This window comes from Aquarana catesbeiana, linkage group LG01 (assembly GCF_042186555.1).
Source record: "Aquarana catesbeiana isolate 2022-GZ linkage group LG01, ASM4218655v1, whole genome shotgun sequence".
NCBI lineage: Eukaryota > Metazoa > Chordata > Amphibia > Anura > Ranidae > Aquarana > Aquarana catesbeiana.
The window spans coordinates 383877712-383896492 of NC_133324.1; the positions used below are offsets into that span (position 1 = coordinate 383877712).

General features: G+C 43.1%; 1 long non-coding RNA gene across 1 annotated transcript in view; it reads left to right on the forward strand.

Moving 5' to 3' along the window:
* The window catches only part of LOC141143164 (uncharacterized), a 14893-nt gene extending 1732 nt beyond the window's left edge, over positions 1-13161 (forward strand). Inside the window, exons 2-4 of the long non-coding RNA XR_012244325.1 lie at positions 3666-3839; positions 8323-8422; positions 11435-13161. This is a non-coding gene — a long non-coding RNA (uncharacterized lncRNA). The remainder of the gene's footprint in view (positions 1-3665; positions 3840-8322; positions 8423-11434) is intronic.
* The last annotated feature ends 5620 nt before the right edge of the window (positions 13162-18781 follow it).

Here is an 18781-nt window from a genome sequence, read left to right on the forward strand (position 1 = left end):
GAGAGAGAGAGAGAGAGAGGGGAGAGAGAGAGAGAGAGAGAGAGAGGGGGGAGAGAGAGAGAGAGAGAGAGAGAGAGAGAGAGAGAGAACAGGGTGAAAGAGAGGGGATGAGAGAGAGAGGGGGGTGGGAGTGAGGGGGTGAGTCTGTAGGGGGCACAGCATAGTACATTACACAGGAGGGGGGGTTATAGCACAGTACATCACATGGTTGGCACAACACATTACATGGTGGATACATGGATACAGCACATTTAATGGCGGGCACAGCACATTACGCGGTTGGCACTGCCCAATACAGCACATTACAAGGTAGGCACAGTACATTATATGGTGAGCACAGCACATGACATGGTTGGTACTGCACAACACAACACATTTCATGGTGGGCACTGCATGACACAGCACATTACATGGTGGGTACAGCGCATTACATGGGGGGCACTGCATGACACAGCACATTACATGGTGGGTACAGCGCATTACATGGGGGGCACTGCATGACACAGCACATTACATGGTGGGTACAGCGCATTACATGGGGGGCACTGCATGACACAGCACATTACATGGTGGGTACAGCGCATTACATGGTGGGCACTGCATGGCACAGCACATGACGTGGTGGGCACAGCGCATTACATGGTGGGCACTGAATGGCACATAACATTACATGGTGGGCACAACACATTACATGGTGGGCACTGCATGGCATAGCACGTTTCATGGTGGGAAATGCAACTGCACATTACATGTTAGGAACTGCACATGACATGGTGGGCACTGCAAGGCACAGCATGACATCGTGGGCACTGCACATCACATGAAGGGCAATGCAATGCACAGCACATGACATTGTTCAGCACAGCGCATTACATGGTGGGCACTGCAATGTACAGCAAATGACATACTGGACACAGCACATTACATGTTAGGAACTGCACATGACATGGTGGGCACTGTTGAACAGCACAGCACATTACACAGTGGGCATAACACACTACATGCTGGGCACAGCACATGGCAGGGTGGGCACAGCATAGCACATGACATGGTGGGAAGTGCACATGACATGGTGGGCGCTGCACATTACACGGTGGGCACTGCATATTACATGGTGAGATCACTGTATGGCACAGCACATGACATGGTGGACACTGCAAATTACATAGCGGGCATTGCACATTACATGGTGGGCAATGCAAGGCACAGCACATGACATGGTCAGCACAGCGCATTACATGGTGGGCACTGCAATGTACAGCAAATGACATACTGGACACATCACATTACATGGGGGGCACTTCAAGGCACATGACATGGTGGGCACAGCACATTACATAGGGGCACAGCACATTACATGGGGAGCACTGCAATGCACATAACAGGACATGGTGGGCACAGCACATTACATGGGGGGCACTGCAATGCACATGACAGGACATGGTGGGCACAGCACATTACATGGGGGGCACTGCAAGGCACATGACAGGACATGGTGGGCACAGCACATTACATGGGGGGCACTGCAAGGCACATGACATGACATGGTGGGCACAGCGCATTACATGGGGACACTGCAAGGCACATGACAGGACATGGTGGGCACAGCACATTACATGGGGGGCACTGCAATGCACATGACAGGACATGGTGGGCACAGCACATTACATGGGGGGCACTGCAAGGCACATGACATGGTGGGCACAACACATTACATGGGGGGCACTGCAAGGCACAAGAGAGCACATTACATGGGGGGAGCAGCAGTCTGTCCCCTAGCACAATAATTACACAACATCCCCCTAACAAATGTACTGACCTTATCATAACAGCATGGGAGATGTCCTTCCTCCCGGGCTCCTGCTGGTTAGAACATCAGGCCTGGAGCCCTGACTATACTGTCCACTACACTGCCCCCCATAGTGACACTACACTGACCTCCATACTATACTACACTACACTGTCCTGCCTACAGTCTCTCTCTCGCCCCTCCCCCTCCCAGTAACATGACTCTCACTTACCTTCTTATCCTGGCTGCATGGATCCGGATGAGGAGGAGAACACAGCGGCGGCTCTGCTTGCTGCCATGTTCAGTATCCAGCGCCCTGTGATTGGGTGTATGGGGGTCATGTGCGGAGGCGGGGCGCCTCACATGACCCCCATACACCCAATCACAGGGCGCCGGACACTTAACATGGCGGCCGGAGCCCGGGGACACAAAATTAGAAATTAGGAGGAGGCAGCCAGTGACACACACTGGCGCCCCCCTAAATATTGCGCCCGGGGCCACGGCACCCCCTGCACCCCCCACGCTACGCCACTGGGTGGATCACATGAACATTAACCATTAAGCAATGTAGCATTGTTTTTATTTATACCCCGTCATGATCAGGTAATTTTTTTGCCATACTGCACTGCGTTATTTTAACTGACAATTGCGTGGTCTTGCAACACTGTACCCAAATAAAACGTATGTCCTTTTTTCCCCCCACAAAGAGAGCTTTCTTTTGGTGGTATTTGATCACCACTGGGTTTTTATTTTTTGCTATATAAACGAAAAAATACAGAAAATTTTGAAAAAGAAAACAATATTTTTTACTTTCTGCTATAAAACCTATCCAATAAAAAAACTGAAAAAAATCTAATCTCTTCATAAATTTAGGCCAATATGTATTCTGCTACATATGTTTGGTAAAAAAAAATCCCAATAAGTGTATATTGATAGGTTTGCGCAAAACTTATAGCGTGTACAAACTATGGGATATTTTTATTTATTTTTTCTACTAGTAATGGTGGCAATCAGCGACTTATAGCGACTGCGATATTGCAGTGGACCCTCTGACACTAACTGACACGTTTGACACTTTTTGGAGACCAGTGACACTAATACAGTGATCAGTGCTAAAAGAAATGCACTGTCACTCTACTAATGAGGCTGGCTGGAAAGGGGTTAATAACAGGGGCGATCAAAGGGTTAACTGTGTGCTTAGCCAGTGTTTTACTATACTGTGTGAGGTGCTTTTACTAGGGGAAGAGATCCTTTGCAGGGACACAAACTCCATCCCTTCCCTCCTGTCAGAACGGTGATCTGCCTTGTTTACATAGGTGGGTCGCAGTTCTGTCTCTCTGTTTGACGATTGGCAGGTGCCGGAGTACCTTGCACCCGCCGATCGGCTTCTGCTGTGTGTAATGCGCGCTCCCTACCTAGCAGTGTCGGATTACATAAGTAATAAATGCGTGGTCCGGTGCCGCCCTCTAGCAGTAAGACTGCTAGAGGGCAGGCCTAAAGTGGTTAATAATTTGGCTACACAAGTATTTTATATATACCACCAAGTATATTTAGCACCAACTGTAAAATGACTTGTTTAATTGTATTTTGTACATCTTGTCTACTACAAAGTAATGTCCTAATACAGGAACGAATCTAGATGTGTACGCTCTGTGTACATGACTCCTAGGAATTAAAGCAGAACTAAACTCTCTCAATCCACATGAACTATTCTTAATCCTTAAACTGCTAGCATTAGTACATAAATGGGAAGGTGTATTACATTTTCTTGTTTTAACCTTTTTTTTTACATTTCTTCAGTTGCTTTCTGGTTTCCAAAATGATATCATACACCCCGTGTGTTTTCATAGACATTTTCTTTTTCTTTCATCTGTAGTAGGGGATGAGGGACGTTCTTAGCTAAGCATTCCCTCCTGCCTACATGCCTCAGCCAGGAAGTATATGAATCATCTGCCCTTACTCAAGAAGGCCACCGCAGCCAGAGATGCAAGAGGGGTGTTTTTCAAAGTGATTTTTTAACAAAATAAAGCATGAAGACATGGATTGATGGGTGAGTTTGCTTTGGATATTAAAAATGAATTAAATAGCACTTTATTCAGGACGTCTTTTCATTTGTATGTCAGCGTAGAAAGTTGACGATATGCATGGTTTTCACATATCTATTTTTTTAATGCCTGTTTTCCTAATTTTTAATCCCTGTTTGTAGTTTTTAAATAAAAATTCGTAGCAGAGAGCACTATGGTTTTCCCTTGTCATTTTATGCCACATACGATTGATCGCGATCTAAAGAGGAGGTCAGTGTGGTCCAGGGACGCCCTGAGGAGGAGTACCCCTGTGGCATCCTGAGAGACATTCTATACAGGCAATTGGGACTCTCTAGTGGGGTCATTATTTGGAGGGGAGCAGGCATTCAAGCTAGAGGTGGTGGTCACTGAAGTCACTGGATTATATACATTTCTTAATGAATACATTTTTAACTAATACTTACAGTCGCACAATGGTGGAATCTTTTACACAAAAAATTGGGATTTTTTTGGACTATATATTTGATTGTGCTACACTGGTTATGTTATATTGATTTTAGTTTGAGAGTCACATGTGGACACACTCTGATAGGTGTTGGCAGCAATCACAACAAGCTTTGTTGAAGATGACTAATAATTAGTTTGCACAATATATTTTTTGCACTGAGTTTATCTAATATTGTGATGATTATACATTGTTTTATATTAATATAGAGTAGTAAACAATTGTATATTGGTGGAACAAAGAGAAAAAAAAAAAATTTACTGAAGAAATCTCCAAGATCAAATCCGTCCGCTTGCAGAGGGACTGCTTTAAAGCGGAGTTCCACACAAAAATGGAAATTCCGCTTTTCGGAACCCTCCCCCCCTCCGGTGTCACATTTGGCACCTTTCAGGGGGGAGGGGGGTGTAGATACCTGTCTAAGACAGGTATTTGCACCCACTTCCGGCATAGACTCCCATGGGAGTCTATGCCTCTTCCTGTCAGTCCGCGCTGTCTCCTGGGAAACACACAGCTCCCAGGAGATAGCGGGGACCAGTTACGATGCGCAGCGAGACTCGCGCATGCGCAGTAGGGAACCGGGAAGTGAAGCCGCAACGCTTCACTTCCTGATTCCCTCACTTAGGATGGCGGCGGCAGCTGCCGAGAACCTAGCGGGTTCTCGGCGTCGCCTGCCGACATCGCTGGACCCTGGTACAGGTAAGTGGCCATGTATTAAAAGCCAGCAGCTGCAGTATTTGTAGCTGCTGGCTTTTAATATTTTTTTTTTTTGGCGGTTTAGGTGGACCCCCGCTTTAAGTGCAATAACCCAGAGAGCATGAGAATAACAGATTAGGGATGGGATATTACCTCAATGAATCATCTGCCAGCTTACTTAAATTGGGCTATATGAGTCCAAGCAGGAGGAGGGTAGAGGAATGACGTTGCTCTCTATGTCAATTCTCTCCCTTCTTCACCCCAGCACCACAGTCCCAGCAGGCCAGCTTGGACTTAATACCTGACTCAGTGCACTGAATTAACCCACAACCTATAACCACTAGTATAGTGACCAGAGTCCTGGGTATAGAGCTTTTAAGACTTTGGATGACTTTAACCACTTTCCGACCAGCCGCCATCATTATACTGCAGCAGGTCGGCACGAACCATCGTAGCTGTAAGTCGGCTCCTTTAAGCGGGATAGCAGGCGCATGCACCCACTGCATTGCGGGGGTGCTGATGCTCGTGGCTGGCGGTCGCGATGACTGCCGGCCCTGTTCCCCCCTCACCCCTGAAAGGTGTCAAATGTGACACCAGAGGGGGGAGGAAGCAATTAAGCGAAAGTTCCACTTTTGGGTGGAACTCTGCTTTAAAGACGCTGCTGGCCAACTCTTCTCAAAATATTACAGTGCCTTGAAAAAGTATTCAGACCCCTTAAAGTTTTCCACATTTTGTTACGTTACAACCAAAAACGTAAATATATTTTATTCGGACTTTATGTAATAGACCAACACAAAGTGGCACATGATTGTGAACTGGAAGGAAAATGATAAATGGTCTTCCAATTTTGTGTGTTTGTATTTAACTTTGTAGAACCACCTTTCGCTGAAATTACAGCTACACGTCTTTTTGGGTATGTCTCTACCAACTTTGCACATCTAGAAAGTGAATTTTTTGCCCATTCTTCTTTGTAAAACAGCTCAAGCTCTGTCAAAACAGCAATTTTCAAGTCTTGCCAAAGATTCTCAATTGGATTTAGGTCTGCACTTTGACCGGGCCTTTCTAACACATGGCTATGCTTTTATTTAAACCATTCTATTGTAGCTCTGGCTGTATGTTTAGGGTCGTTGTCCTGCTGGAAGGTGAACCTCCGCCCCAGTTTCAAGTCTCTTGCAGACTCTAACAGGTTTCTTCTAAGATTGCCCTATATTTGGCTCCATACATCTGACCAGCTTCTTTGCTGAAGAAAAGCATCCCCACAACATGATGCTGCCACCACCATGTTTCACAGTGGGGATGGTGTATTCAGGGTGATGTGCAGTGTTAGTTTTCCACCAGACATAGCCCTTTGCTTTCAGGCCAGAAAGCTACATTTTGGTCTCAACTGACCAGAGCACCTTCTTCCACATGTTTGCTGTGTCCCCCACATGGCGTCTCTCAAACTGCAAATGGGACTTCTTATGGCTTTCTTACAACAACGGCTCTCTTCTTGCCACTCTTTCATATAGGCCAGATTTGTGGAATGCATGACTAATAGTTGTACTGTGGGCAGCTTCTCCCACCTGAGCTGTGGAACTCTGCAGCTCCTCCAGAGTTACCATGGGCCTCTTTGCTGCTTCTCTGATTAATGCTCTCCTTGTCTGGCCTGTCAGTTTAGGTGGACAGCCATGTCTTGGTAGTTTTGCAGTTGTGCCATACTCTTTCCATTTTCAGATGATGGATTGAACAGTACTCCATGAGATTTTCAAAGCTTGGGATATTTTTTCATAACCTAACCCTGCTTTAAAATTCTCCACAACTTTATCCCTGACCTGTCTGGTGTGTTCCTTGGCCTTCACGATGCTGTTTGTTCACTAAGGTTCTCTGACAAACCTCTGAGGGCTTCACAGAACAGTTGTATTTATACTGACATTAAATTACACACAGGTGAGCTCTATTTACCAATTAGGTGAGTTCTGAAGGCAATTGGTTCCAATAGATTTTAGTTGGGGGTTTCAGAGTAAAGAGGGGGCTGAATACAAGTGCATGCCACACTTTTCAGATATTTGTAAAAAAAAATGAAAACCATTTATCATTTTCCTTCCACTTCACAATTATGTGCTACTTTGTGTTGGTCTATCACATAAAATCCCAATAAAATACATTTACGTTTTTGGTTATAACATGACAAAAATATGGAAAATTTCAAGGGGCATGAATACTTTTTCAAGGCACTGTAAGTGGTCTGACAAGTTTGAAAGGATTGTCTGCTTGTTATCCTGTCTCATGAGATAAGATAGGACCTCATATATCCCTCCCCCACCCCTGCATAAAAACATGATTGGCTATGGCGAGCATTCTGGTTCATGGAGCTGGCCAGGCGCGTTGCTTGAATTGTGAAAGACCTGGGGCACTCCTGGGCACCCTGAGTAGAATAATGATAGGGCTTGCATTGCATGAATGGTGGGTGGGGCCACATTGTGTTGACAATGGAGAGACTAAAAGGAATATAGTTAAATTTAGTCTAGTTACTAAAGCATTGTGGGCACATGGGCGCCGCCCCCCCTAATCCCTGCCACTGCCTCCCTATCCATGCGCACGGCCCCTTTCAGGACGCCGGCCGCATGGACTCCTATGGCAGCATGGGAGGGGGTGGTTTTTTTTGAAGCACCTGATTAGTGCCTGAGGCGCTAATAGGCTTCAAAAAAGGGTGGGCTCGGAGCACAGAGAGTGCGCCCTGATCCCACCCTGTTGTGTGACCATAGATGACCACAGCTCTCTGCCATCACCCGGATAGGGTAAGTGCCGGTCTGATGTCAGGCGAGCTGGGGGGGGGGTCACCACATATGGTCTTATTTATTCGTCAATAGATTTACCCAGGTTCTCTGTTATACCACCTCGTCCAGATACGATTTGTCTCCCTGGAGGGTTCTGTGCATTTTTTTGGATATTTGGTAAGCTATAGAAAGTGGGTATCTTGGGATGGGAAGTACGTATAAAATCCCAAATTTGCTTATTGATTACATTGTCAACCAGAAGATAAAATTCTTTATTATATCTATGAATTGAGGATCTAGAAATCGGTTTATACCACTCCTTGTTGTTGAGAATTTTTGTGCACATTGCTTTATACTGGGTGTTAGACATAATCACAACATTTCCTCCCTTATCTGCTGGTTTTATTGTTAGCTGATGTTGGTCTGTCAGAGTTTTAGACTTTATACTCCTGGTCTGTGTGTCCCTGGTTTGTGCCTTTGTGGTCCATACCTGAGGATCTCTTTGGCCCTAGGGCCTTAATGGAAATGAACACTCTGCCTCTGTTTATCCCACAGGAGAATACCCACTGAGTAGGAAGTCCTTCAGAGGCTCCAATTGTTTCATCTTGGCCACGGACAAAGCCAAATAAGTTGGAAACTAGAAATAGTGATTCAGGTATGTGGGTATCCTTCACTCTCAGCTTCATTGTATACAGAATTATTATTCTGTGTTAACACAACAGACTAGTTTTTTAGTAAAAAATTTCTCTGATCTTCTATAGTTTATACTGTCTGTAATGTCTTATACCTGCGGCCCTGTTTGAGGAGCACCTATGTAGGGGTAAAGCCAGAAATGCGTTGGGTATATTGGAGATAATCAAGTATTTGTATATGTATCGCAACAACTTATCCAGTACTCATTCAATGCATTTGTCTTTGCGCAAACATGATTTTATTATGTTCTAATTTGTTTTGTAATAAAAATTTTTACTTTTTAACAATTTGATGTTCATGTCGCCTTTAATGTCCCACTCCTAAGGGGGATCATTTTTTGTTCTCAGACATTTGGGACTATGGTGACAGGACACCTGGTTCTGTTGATGGTGTAAAATCTCTCAATATATAGCACAGAGTACAGGGGTCAGGCCTATGTAATGTATGTAAAGCCCAACGTAAAGGGTACAGCATACAGTCATAAGTATGCCACCAATCTGAATGAGTGCACTAGTCAGTAATAAGTAACATGTAGCCCAGGATATAAAGTGCAATTATTATACAGGATTTATATAGCGCCAACAGTTTACGTACCGCTTTACAACTTGAGGGTAGACAGTACAAATACAATACACTTTAATACAGTAGGAATCAGAGGTGCAATGGTCAGGAGTGTGTAACGTACTGGCCAGCATACAGACTGCAGTGGTCAGGAGTATGTAATGTACTGTATCCAGTGCCTTGAAAAGTATTCATACCCCTTGAAGTTTTCACATTTTGTCATGTTACAACCAAAAACCTAAATGTATTTTATTGGGATTTTATGTGATAGACCAACCCAAAGTGGCACATAATTGTGAAGTGGAAAGAAAATGATAAATGGTTTTCCAAATTTTTTACAAATAAATATCTGAAAAGTGTGGCGTGCATTTGTATTCAGCCCCCCTGAGTCAATACTTTGTAGATTCACACAATTACAGCTGCAAGTCTTTTTGTGCATGTCCAGCTGAAAGTCTTTTTGTGCATGTCTCTACCAGCTTTGCACATCTAGAGTGAAATTTTTGCCCATTCTTCTGTACAAAATCGCTGAAGCTCTTTCAGATTGGATGGAGAGCGTCTTGCCACAGATAGATTCTCGATTAGATTTAGGTCTGAACCATTCTAACACATGCATATGCTTTAAAACCATACCATTGTAGCTCTGGCTGTATATTTAGGGTCGTTGTCCTGCTGGAAGGTGAACCTCCGCTCCAGTCTCAAGTCTTTTGCAAACTCTAACAGGCTTTCTTCCAAGATTGCTCTGTATTTGGCTCCATCCATCTTCCCATAAACTCTAAGCAGCTTCCCTGTCCCTGCTAAAGAAAAGCATCCCCACCGCATGATGCTGCCACCACCGTGTTTCACATGGGGATGATGTCTTCAGGGTAATGTGCATTGATAGTTTTCCGCCACACATAGCATTTTGCTTTTAGGCCAAAAAGTTCAATTTTGGTCATATCTGACCAGAGCACCTTTTTGCACATATTTGCTGTCTCCCCCACATGGCTTCTCGTAAACTGCAAATGGGACTTCTTTCAATAGTGGCTTTCTTCTTGCCACTCTTCCATAAAGGCCAGATTTGTGGAGTGCATCACTAAAAGTTGTCCTGTGGATAGATTCTCAAACCTGAGCTGTGGATCCCTGCAGCTCCTCCAGAGTTACTATGGGCCTCTTGGCTGCTTCTCTGATTAATGCTCTCCTTGCCCAGTCTGTCGGTTTAGGTGGACGGCCATGTCTTAGTAGGTTTGCCATACTCTTTCTATTTTCAGATGATGGATTGAACAGTGCTCCGTCAGATGTTCAAAGCTGGGGATTAAATGAAACACTATTTACTAATTAGGTCCTGTGGATAGATTCTCAAACCTGAGCTGTGGATCTCTGCAGCTCCTCCAGAGTTATTATGGGCCTCTTGGCTGCTTCTCTGATTAATGTTCTCCTTGCCCGGTCTGTCAGTTTAGGTGGACGGCCATGTCTTAGTAGGTTTGCCATACTCTTTCTATTTTCATATGATGGATTGAACAGTGCTCCGTGAGATGTTCAAAGCTGGGGATTAAATGACACACTATTTACTAATTAGGTGACTTCTAAAGGCAAATGGTTCCACTAGATTTTAGTTAGGGGTATAAGAGTAAAGGGGGGTGAATACAAATGCACACTACACTTTTCAGATATTTATTTGTAAAAAAATCTAGAAAACCATTTATCATTTTCTTTCCACTTCACAATTATGTACCACTTTGTGTTGGTCTATCACATAAAATCTCAGTACAATACATTTAAGTTTTTGGTTGTAACATGACAAAATGTGGAAAATGTCAAAGCTTATGAATACTTTTTCAAGGCACTGTAGCCAAATGTATGGCGATCAGGAGTATATAACGCATAGCATGCCCCACAGAGTGCAGTGGTCAGGAGTATGCAACTTACAGCATGGTGTGAGATGTCAGATGTATTTAACACAGAGGTCACGAGTATGAATATCTAAACCCAAGAACAAAAAAGTTTTAAAGCTGGCCAGTCATTTGATGTGGTGGCAGCAGTAGATTTGATTGTTCAGGCCAAGAAATGACACAAATGTGTCATTGTCTTTGTAACTTTCTGTGAATTGAACTAAAATGTACAAACAACCTTCCTTCCAAGCTATCTGTAATGGAAATGAAGAGAGGAAAATGTGCTTTTAAAATATTGACAGCAGGACAGGACATGAGGATAAATCAGCTAGCATAGATAGATAGCAGTAAAATCCTGACCTGGGTTATGAAGTGGAGCCACCCCAAATCAACTTGAAGTCCTAGAAAAAAACATTGTTGAAAACTTACTTTTTTTAAAAAAATAAATGGGCCATATTGGCAAGACCAAAATGCATCACAGGTGCCTAGAAAAAGAACTAAAAGGTACCTATACTAACCCATCTTCCATTTGCTCTTTTTTCTAGTTTGCAGTGGAAAATGGATAAACTGAATCACACTGCTTCTTCTGGTTTCGATATATGAGGCCAAGATCAGCTAGGAAAATGGCAAACAAGAGTCATCTAAAGTGCAGAGCATTTCCTGCAACCTTCTCACAAGCACAGAGCTGCTCAGAAACTTCCAAGCAGTGTGGAGCTCTACTTGCTTCGAAGAGCCGGAAAGGAAAAGCATTCTCAAACATCTTGTATCACACCTTACGTGTTGCATGAGTTTAAAGTGGTTGTAAAGGCTTCAGGTTTTTTACCTTCATGCATTCTATGCATGAAGGCAAAAAACCTTCTCTTTGCAGCAGCACCCCCCCGCCCCCCCCCCTAATACTCACCTAAGCCCTATCTCGATCCAGCCATGTGCATGAGAGCCTTGGCTCTCTGGGTAATTTCTCTTCTCATTGACTGAGACAGCAGTTGGAGCAGCAGTGAGCCAATAAGGAGAGAGGGGAGGCGGGGCCGAGCTGTGGCTCTGTGCTCTGAGTGTAAATGAACACACAGAGCAGTGGCTCAGGAGCTAGTCCAATTGAGTGCCTCCATTGCAAGCTGCTTGCTCTGGGGGCACTCAGTAGTAGGGAGGGGCCAGGAGCGCCAACAGGGGACACGAGAAGGGGAGGATCAGGGCTGCTTTGTGCAAAACCACTGCACAGAGCAGAGCAGGTAAGTATAACATGTTTGTTATTTAAAAAAAAAATGTCTTTATCACTTGCCGACCGGGCCATAGCCGAATGATGGCTAGAGCATGGTCGGATAACCCTGGGAGGGTGTCATATGGCATCCTCCCAGAATCGCGCATCCGGGAATTTCCATGACCAATGGCTCTTCCACACCCAGCGCGTCACAGATCGGGGTAAAGGGCCAATGACAGCGACCCTTTACCATGTGATTGCTCCGTCCAATGACTGAGCGATCAGTTGTCAACAAACTGGAGCATGTCCGGTTCAGCTCCTCCCCTTTTCTCGCATCGATCGGTACAGTGTGCGAGGAGAGGAGGGAGGCAGTGCAGCAGCGCTGTGGGCTGGATCAGAAGTTCCCACAGTTGCAATCTGTGCCCATCCATCCATCCTCATTTATGCTCATCCATCCTCACCTATGGCTCATCCATCCTCACCCATGGCTCATCCATCCCCATCCATGGCTCATTCATCTACATCCATGGCTCATCCATTCCCATTCATGGCTCATTCATGGCTCATTCGTGCCACATCAGTGAACATCTGTGCTCATCCCTGCCACATCAGTAATCATCCGTGCCACATCCATGTCACATCAGTGCTTATCTGTGCCACATCCATGCCACATCAGCACTCATTCGTGCCACATCAGTGCTCATCCATGCCACATCTGTGCTCATCTGTGTCACATCCATGCTACATCAGTGCTCATCCGTGCCACATCCCTGCCACATAAGTGCTCATCCCTGCCATATCAGTGCTCATCCATGCCACATAAGTTCTCATCTGTGCCACATCCTTGCCACTACATTTCCATCCCAAAAGTGTAATCAAATTAGATTTGAAATTTATGTCCTTAGAACACCTGATGGTGCTCCCTGATTGCACCTCTGTATGTGGCCAGGCTGTGTAAAAGTCTCAGATGTGGTATTGCCATACTCAGGACGAGTAGCAGAATATATTTTGGGGTGTAATTTTTGCTATGTACATGCTATGTGTTAGAAATATCTTATAAATTGACAACTTTGTGTAATAAAATATGTGTTTTTATTTTCTTTGCACATTTTCCAAAAACTTGTGGAAAAAAATGACATGTTCAAAAGACTCATTATTCCTCACAGAATATACGTTGGGATGTTTGCTTTCCAAAATGGGGTCATTTTTTGGGCGTTTCCATTGTCCTGGTGCTCCAGGGCTTTCAAAAGTTTAAGAGGTATTCAAGAAATTATATGTGTAGAACACCTGATGATGCTCCCTGCATGTTGGGCCTCTGTATGCGGCCAGGCAGTGAAAAAGTCTCACATATGTGGTATCTTCATACTCACAAGTAGCAGAATGTATTTTGGGGTGTAGTTGCAAGTATGCATATGCTGTGTGTGAGAAATAACTTGTTATTATGACAATTTTGTGAAAAAAAGAAAAGAAAAAAAAAAAAAAATTTGCAAAGAATTGTGGGAAAAAATTACAACTTCAAAAAAACTCACAATGCCTCTTACTAAATACCTTGGAATGTCCGCTTTCCAAAAAGGGGTCATTTGGGGGGTATTTGTACTTTCCTGGCATTTCAGGGTCTCAAGAAATGAGATAGGCTGTCAGCACATCAGGTGTCATCAATTTTCAGTGATTGGCACCATAGCCTGTGGACTTTATAACTTTCACACAGACTAAATAATATACACTGATTTGGGCTATTTTAACCAAAGATATGTAGCAGTATAAATTTTAGCCAAAATTTGTGAAGAAAAATTTATAATTTGCAAAATTTTATAACAGAAACAAAGAAAAACACATTTTTTTTTTTAGAACATTTTTGGTCTTTTTCCATTTATAGCGCAAAAAAATAAAAACTCAGTGGTGATTAAATACCAAAAGAAAGCTCTATTTGTGTGAAAAAAAGCTAAAAATTGGTCTGGTTAGGAGTGGGGTTTAAGTGCCCAGTGGACAAGTGGTTAATATCACTTTAAATTTCCAAGCCTACATGAATAAATGATAAGCTCTTGGCCACAACACTACTATAAAATACATTTCATTAAAAGATAAAGGGCCCATGCACACCGTATGCATTGGTCTGCACTGGGCAGCGTCGCCCAACACACAGACAAGGCAAATTGTCTTTCGTACTATGAAAGTATGAAAGATGAAAGAAGCCGCACGTCAGTGTGACTTCGGGTGCGACTTAGAAGACATCTGTGCAGCTTCATGCACAGATGTCTATTATGCAAGTCGCACCTGAAATCACCAAAAGTGGGGCAGGAACTTCTTTTTCAAATCGTTGCGGCACCGCAAAGCCAGTGTCACACTGATTTGAACAGTGCGATTGCCTGCAATAGAATATGATTTGATATGCGATTTGACCTGTCAATTTGCATAACAAGTCGCTCAGATGTTAACGGGGGATCATTGTCAAAGCTTAATTGAACAAGCTGAAGTTAGATACTGACTGGTTACTATGCACAGCTGCACCAGATTTTTGCGCGCTCCAGTTTTAGTGAATCTCCCCCAATGTGATGCGTCGTAACAATTTATCACACTACTCCGACACAATGCACACCAGGGGGCATGCCCTATACAACATAACGTGTGCCTGCTTTTGTGCATGGGCCCGAACAGAGTATTGGGAGCTGGTGTTTATAGCAATTGTTTGTAACAACATATGAACAATAAATTTGCTAGTTATGATCGCCCAAGGTTCCCTGCCCTATATGCTGACCTTTTACATATGAAAAAGAAAACTATAAAGTTACATAGAATAATAAATACAAATCAACCATTTGCATTTAGTATCCAGTTTGCCAACTCTCACCTGGACAAACAAGCTGATAGTCTTTATGGCCTTATGGAAAGCATGCAGGAAGAGAAGCTGAATGCTTCTGTTCAGAATGTCACAGAGCTTGATTATCTTAATTTTTTTAGGTCAATAAGAGTTTAGTAATTAAGTGGAATGCCAAAACAGTTAAATATATGGTTGAAATACATATACTGTATGCTTAATGTTTTTTTTTGTTATTATTTAATTCATTTAAATTTTTCTTTTTTACAATCAGTTGACAAACATATAACCAAACAATAAAAGACTGCCTCATACAAATCCCCTAATACAATCACCCATTCATATCAAAAAAGAAAAAAAAAACAGTGGGGGGAGGGATCCCTGAATCGTTTAGTACCACAACATAATAAGATTCCTGAATTCCCAATAGAAAGAGTTCCACATCTGGGTAAAAAAAAAAAAGAGAGAGAGAAGGGTACCGTAAGCTCCTGTTTGCTGTACTAAAATTAATCAATGGTTCCCATTTAGCATGAAACTCTTCCAATCTATTACTATTGGTACAGACCCATTTCTCATCTTCCATGATTTTGTTGACATGTTTCACCCAATGTTCTATAGTAGGTGCTTGAGGCTTTTTCCTATAGACCGGGATTAGCCCTTTAGCTGCATCCAACAGATGTGGAAATATACTCTTCTTATATGCCCTGATGGAACTTTGAGTGCCATGAAAGAGGCATTGCACAGGGTTGTCCTTGATCAAGGCCATTGTTATTTTAGAGATCAAATTCCTAAGCTCAGCCCAAAATGGCCTAATCTTAGAGCATTCCCACCAGATGTAGATATGAGAGCCTTGTTGCCCACAGCCCCACCAATATCTATCCGAGACTGAGGGGTATGCAACGGCAACATCTTCGGGACCCTGTACTACCTAGACAGAAGTTTATAATTTGTCTCCTGTATTTTATTTATCGAATATGTTTGTACCAGTCTTAACATATTCTATTTGTGGAAGTCTGTAAAGTGATGGTCTAACTCTGTTTCCCACTCCCCAAATAATCTAATAATCTAAAACCTATGGTGACACTAAGTTTTTTTAGAAATTTATAAGAGATAGAGTGCAAACCCCTATCCGTTGGTTGTTTATGCCATAGAGATTCAAGATCAGAGAGAGGTTCCCTTTTTTCTAATCCCCTGTAGCTGAACAGTACAAAAATGCTGTAGTTGCTGATACCGCCAGGTATGCATTGGAAACTCGCTATATTCCTCTCTAAGGTGCCTCAATGGGCCCAATCTCCCATTTCGCATAAGCTTATGACAACTAGTGTCTCAATCAGTCGCCCAAGATTTAAAGAAAGGTAGTGACTCACCCGGGGGAAACCAACAGAAACCACCCAACGGTAATGGAGAGATTTTTGGGGATAGGGCTTCTTGTTTGTTGGCTGAATCCCAATACTTGAAGGTGTGGGTAGTAAGAAAAGAGCCAGTTTTGAAAAGCCCTCTATATGGGTACGGGATCCGTGGAGCTTGGGCTAAATCACGGCCCGCCAATGTCTTTCCTAGTATCACCCAGGCCTTTTGAGTAGTGTGGTGTCTCCAACTAAGAATTCTGGTTAAGGCAATTGCTCCATAATAATTTCTCAAGTTGGGTGGACCTAAACCCCCCATCCAGTTTAGACCTCGTGAGAATATGATATGCAAGTCTTGATTTAGTCTTTCGCCATACAAAGTCAGTAAAAATCCACCTAACATTAACAAAAAATGAATTTGGAAGTCAAATATGAATCATCTACATAGTAAATAAGGCTTTTGGGAGTATCCCCATTTTAAAGACTTTAAAGGTATTAACTCTTTAAAGGTATTAACTCTTCCTAGCCAAGAGAGGGTAGCTCTATCCCAATCTGCCAGATCTCCCTTCATTTCTTTGAGGAGCGGAATATAATTTTCTTTGTATAGCTTTAATAAATCTGCCGTCAAACTAATTCCTAGATACTAAATACATCTTTTAGTCCATATGAAAGAAAAAGACTGCCTAAGGGAATACTCTATAATTTGGGGTATATGTAACGGCATACTTGCCGTATGCTTAATGTTTTAATGGAATTGTAACTTTGTCCTACCATGACAGTAATATGCACCTCTAAGCAGCAAGACCACTCTGCTACTTCCCACTTTAGCAACACTGCTTCCTAGTGTAGCTCCCTCCTAGATAGGTGCTAGGTTAGATAATCTTAGTCACTTGCTCACTGTAATCAGTTGAGCTGCATGTGATTGTTTTGGTCTGTCCTGTGTTTCACTGGCTGCAGGATCGACTGCTTCCCCCTGTCTGTCTGTAAAGGTTCTGGAAGATAGTGGGCTGGTTGAATCAGATTATCAGCTAAATATTAAGCAGTCCTGGCTAATCCCTGGGTGGATTGGCAGGAGCATAAATACTCTGAGAGATGGAACAGAGGGTCTCTTTCCCAGAGGAGGAGATCCCAACCTGCGGGGCTGCGCAGGCTTGCCGTGTGTCTACAGTTCATTGAGGTTTCAGCTGGCGTAGCTGTGGCGCCTATTCTGCTGAAAGTTGCTAGAGCTGACTGAGGGACTTTCATCTGGGGATCTGGTCTGGCATCACTGGAAAAGGTTTCTGAAAGATATTGGAAGGAGGCATCCAACAACAATAGTGACTACAGACTGGAGAGAGAGGTCCCTGAGACTGTGTGCTGCTGCTATCCCATGTAGTGCTAGAATCAGTTTTGCTCAAAAAAAGGGGGCATTGTGCCTGGTGTCCTGGTATAGCTCAGTCCACTAACTGCTTGTGCATGGACTCTGCTCATAAAAATAGGAAGAAGATTAGTGTCCTCAAGTTGCTTCTAAAGTTAATAGAGTATCCACAGTCACCCTACTCCTATCCAAGTACATGTTCTACTAAAGCATTAGAAGAGTGTCCCCCACGACTGTTCATGGAGCCAAAAGAGTGACTGTGACTGTGTGCCTGACTGCCAGACAAACTACTGAAAAAGACACAGGGACCTTTAACTGCAAGCTTCTAAGGGAATTAGCTCCCTACTGACTGCATCAAGGTATTGAGGCTGATTTACTGTTCAGTGTGGAGGCTAGAAGTGAAGAGATAACAAAGAAAGATGGTTTACTGAAAAAGGAAGATGAGTTGCTAAATTAGGAACTGCATGTGTCACCGATGCATTGCAATAATGCACCATAAACTGCACATTGTACCACTTGTTTTGAAATCACACTTTAAAATATAACTAAAAGCATGCTCCTGGTCCTTTATGGATCAGGTATATGTTCTCTACCTGTTAGTGGTTAATCATTTTTTTATGGGTTTTAATCTTAAAAATATGTACCTGAGAATATCACTTGTACTAATGCTTGCCTATTTGCTGATGGTCTATATTATTTTTTGCTTGTTTTTTACTTTGTGGAATTATGTTCTGGATGTAATGAAAACCAGAGAATGGGCTATCATTTCAATGGTATATTTGTCATGATCTGATCTTAAATTGAAATATAAAATATAACTAAAAGCAAAACGTTTTTTTGTTTTGAACAGAGTGGAGAGGGATGATGTTGTAAAGCGCTGTGCAAACTGTTGGCGCTATATAAATCCTGTATAATAGTAATTATTATAACACCTCTAAGTTTTTAGTTGCTGCCTGTGTCCCCTCTTTGTCCTGTTTACCATTATCATTGAAAGTGAACGTAAAAGAAAATCCCAAATTTTGGGTTATTCCCAGAACAATAATAGTGGAGATATCTTCCAGTGATAACACTAGTTCTGGTGACCATGACGACAACCAAGGATTCCCTCACTTTGAAGGGATTTTCTCTCATTTCCTGTTTTGGCTGCGGGACAGGAAGTGAAAGGAAATCTCCCTAATG